The sequence below is a fragment of the Nannospalax galili genome, unplaced genomic scaffold (assembly GCF_000622305.1).
Source record: "Nannospalax galili isolate Female #2095 unplaced genomic scaffold, S.galili_v1.0 scaffold177, whole genome shotgun sequence".
In the NCBI taxonomy this organism is placed as follows: Eukaryota; Metazoa; Chordata; class Mammalia; order Rodentia; family Spalacidae; genus Nannospalax; species Nannospalax galili.
In genome coordinates, this window is record NW_008339470.1 from 48,084 (window position 1) to 52,620 (window position 4,537).

The window sequence follows — 4,537 nt, forward strand, 5'->3', positions numbered from 1 at the left end:
ACAAATTCCCTTCTGGGCAGGGAAAATGTCTGCCCGGGTCATGAGCTGGGGTCTTTTAAGGGGGAGGCTTCTGCTTCCTGCAGAAGGCGGGAAGATGTATTTTTTTTTAAGTTGAGTGAGGGAAGTGGGAGAGCAGGACTGTTAAGACCTGCCTTCTTTACAGATCAAAGGGGAAGCCTGTTGTGTTGGCCAAACAGTGGAGAAAAGTTGCTTTCTCTTGACTTCAAAGACCAGGGTGCTTATCAACTTGGTTCCCTTTTCTCAGGTGCTTGTGAGGTCATGAGGCCCTGTTGGTGAGGGGGCGGGGCTATCTGAACCTTGACATTCAGTATGTTGTCAAAGAGAGGGCTTTTTTTAACCAAAGGTGAAGGAATATATGGCAGATCTGTAAATATATAAATATATATAATATAAATATATACACCTAAAAAAGATATATTGAAAATATAAAACGGTGTGAAAGGCTTGATCTTGTATCTGCAGGCAGACATGGATCTGAGACTCTTTACTGAGAAAGAGCACTTAAGAGACTATTTTATGTATTGCATCTGTGTAAGTAAGAAAATATTTTGCCTAAGATGCCTCAGTGTATTTGTATCTTTTTGGAAGTGAAGGTTTACAATTTACAAAGTGTATATTAAAAAAAAAAAGAACAAAAAAAGCCTCAGAAGGAGAGATGTATAATTCTGTTCTAGTTTTCACTTTGTATATACCTGTAAAGTGTCCTCATGGTGCCTTTTTTCACACAAGTTTTCAATGATGGACAAGCGTGTGTCATCCGTTTCTGAAGTGTAGGCAGACACAGGGACTTGAGGTTGTCACTAATTAAACTCTCTTTGGGAATGTTTGTCTCATCCCATTCTGCATCATGCTTGTGTTATTACTACTCTGGAGACAGGGTTTGGCTGTGTCTAAACTGCATCACTGCATTATAAAATATAGCTGTACAAACATAAGAATAAAATGTTGAAAAGCCAAGTCAACTGGTTCAGAAGGTCTGTCCTTGCATGGGGACCCAAGTGGGGTGGGTAGGCTTACTCCCTGTTCTCTTGTTCTAGTGGGAAATGTTCTCAGAGGGCAGGGGCTGCTGTCCAGGGTTGGAAAGAAACCTTGCTTGAGAGGAGACTGGATCTTGTCCAGGTAGCTTGCTACAGACTCATATCAGCCCCTACCACCAGGAACACTTACAGACCCTAGACGCAGGGCCTGGAGGTCAAATGAAGACTTTGGAAGGACCTTACCCAAATCTGGACGGACCTTGCCAGATCTGGGTTGAACTCTCAATAAATCCAGTCCTTACTCTTCTCACACAAATACCTCCTAGCCTCCTCTACCTCTGGGTCTCAGTTGACCATTCTATTCTATAAAGTGTGAAGGTTCATCATGCTCCCCTGGCTTTATAAATAGATTTTCTCCATTTGGCTACTCAGGGCAGGTCAAAGGCATCTGGCCCCAGCTACACATTTCTCAACTTCAGTGCATTTGGTGTCCTTGGTATCTCCTGGGTGACTGACAGACATTTATAGACTCAGAAGCTTTATGATTGGCCAGAGGCCAAGTGAACCTCTACCCTGTGCTGGAGCCTAGCCATCTCTTCCTGTGTGCTTTGGGATCATCATCCCCTTGGGTCCCTGTCCTAATTGATCCAAGATGGGATGGGATTAACTAGACCCTTTATGATTCCATGATTCAGATGTAAGTTCTCACCTGCCTGCTTTGGTACCTACCTTTATTTTACCTCAGAAAACCCCAAGGACCAAGTTTGATTGACAGGGTCTGAGAACTGGGAGGACAAGTGTGGTCCTGGTCATGAGCCCAAAAGAGAAAGTCTGCACCCCCTTCCTGTTCCTGTGTGGCAGTGGGGAGGGGACCTGTGCCCACTGGTCAGCCCTTCGCAGTGGCCAAATTTGCAGCAGGCTCTGAGCATGTGTGGGAAAGCTAGGAGAGCTGACCACTAGAGAGCTTCAGACAATCACATCAACCTCAGCCAGCTGCATGGCCTTTCAGCTCAGGTTTCTTTTAAAAATGACTTTAAAGGACTTGCCAGCTCAAGGCCTCAACTCACCCTGTTCTTTGAAAAGGGAGAAAATGATCCCTCTGCTCCCATAGAAACTTGGCAGAAGAACTTACAGAACAGCCTCAGGAATGAGACAATTCACAGGCCTGAGGGAGGTTGGCCCTGGTTCCTGTAGTTCCCAGAGCCTCCCCGTCTGTTTTTGTATCATTACAGTTTAAGAGGGAGACTGACACAGCAGGTGTTAACCAACAAAAGAGAGGATCAAAGAGTGACTACAGGCAGTTGATGATCAATAATAAGCAAAAAGAAAAAAACATCTCTAAACAGATAAACCAGTGCAAAGGAAGCACAGAATTTTATTATAAAAGCATGCCATGAATGCAAGTTTTCACAAAACAAGTCTCAAGCAGCAGGGTGTGCTTAATGTTCCTCTGTAAGTGGTGAAGGTTTTTAGAGGAAGGGTTTGTTAGGACCTCAGGCTAAGGTGTATATTAGTTAGCATCAGAATACCTGGCATAACAAGGAAGGATTTTTTTTTGCTCACAGTTTCAGACATTTCTGTCCTTAGTCTGCTGATTCTAGACCCATGGTGAAACTGAATATCAGACTTGCCTCATGGTAGTCAGGAAGCAGAGAAAGAAAAGGACAAGACACAGGCTAAAAGGCATGGCCCCATGTGACCTATTTGCTCTAGCAAGGCCCCTGTTTCCTCTAGCTAGGCCTGACCTTCTAAAATTTCCAGAACTTCCTAAAATAGACAGGAGCTGGGGACCAATCTTTTAAAACAATAACTTTCAGCAGGATCAGGTGGAGGGGCACTGTATATCTGAACTGGAAGGGTAGATCTGTAGACATAGGTTGATGCAAGCACAGCTGTTTAGGAGTTGATAGACACAGAGTTAGAAAAGACCCTCTAGTTCAAGTGTCTCTTCCGACCTGTGAAGTATCTGAAGCATGACAGGAAAATGGTCTGCTGCCACCCATTGACTGAGTGTGGAGACCAGGCTCCTGCTCCTTATGCTAACCCTAGGGAAGGACAGATGTAAATATTCTATTTTAGTAATAAGAAAATGAGCAGGGCCTTGTCCAAGGTCACAGAGCTAAAGGTGTCCAACTAGTCTGAGTTGACACACTCAGTTGTTTATAGAACTTTAACATTTAGTCAATGGTCAGGACTTAGGCTTCTTGGGAGAATGGATTATTATTTTTCCTGAAACTTGTATTTTCATTTCTTTCTTTGTATCACTCACAGTCATAATTAATATTAAATTTCCTCAAGTTCCTTCCAGAGGCATGTTCACAAAAACATTAAGAAAATTGAAATGGGGAAGAGAAGGATAGAAAAGTGGACTCCTGGACAGCAGTCAAACCAGAACACCAGGGTGAGGAACTCAGAACCAGGATGACCTTCCAGTACTGGGTTTTGTGCAGCTTACCAGCATTCTGGACTTAGATTTCCAGGATATTCACCTCTTGCAACTATTTTACATAAGGTTCCTGTGTCCAGTCCCTTCCTATTACTTGGGCTGGTCTGTGTGCACTCTAATTTCCTACAACCATGGATCAGAGTGTGTGCCAGTAGTAGTAGTAGTTGCTCTTTTTTTTTCTTCTTCTTCTTCTTTTTCTTCTTCTTCTTCTTCTTCTTCTTCTTGTGTGTGTGTGTTTGAGACAGTGTTTCCCTGTAGCTACAGCTGGCCTAGAACTCACTATCTCCTCTTCCCCTCCCACTTCCCCTTCTTCTGCTTTTTCTTCTTCCTCGTTTTTTAAAAAAACTTCTATACCTGAGTTTTAAGGTATTTATTTACAAACTTCTTGCTAAGACAGTTGTGCTCTGAAGTTGCACATTAGCATTTTGGCTAAGATCAAGAGTGAAATTTAAGTAGTGAAAGTTTCCTGGTACTCTCTAAAAAGTAGGAAATAAAATAAATTTACTCATAGGAATTGGATAATTTTATATTATTGGCTCTAAGAAATAATACCATGAAAGAACATCAGACTTTGGAAAACATTTTACAATAATAAAATTTCAATTTTACATTGAATTATAAGACAATAAAAAGTTGAACATATACATACTGTATTTTAGAGAATATTGATAAAGTTAATGACAGTTTTATGGCTTTCATAAAGAATGCACACAATCTTTACCAAAATTTTTCAGTGGTCATATCTTTGGGAGTATAAAAACAATATGGTACTGGAACAAAAATAGACCCATAGACCAATGGAACAAAATTGAAGACCCAAATATGAGTAATTGCAATTTTAGCCACCTGATATTTGACAAAGGGGCCAAGAACATTAACTAGAGGAAAGACAGCATGTTCAGCAAATCGTGCTGGCAATACTGGATCTCCACTTGTAGAAGTATGAAACTAAACCCCTATCTTTCACCCTGCACAAAAGTCAATTCCAAATGGCTCAAAGACCTCAATGTAAAGCCTGAAACTCTGAAACTCTTAGAAGAAAACATTGGGAAAAACCTACAAGATATAGGTGTAGGAAAGGACTTTCTAAACC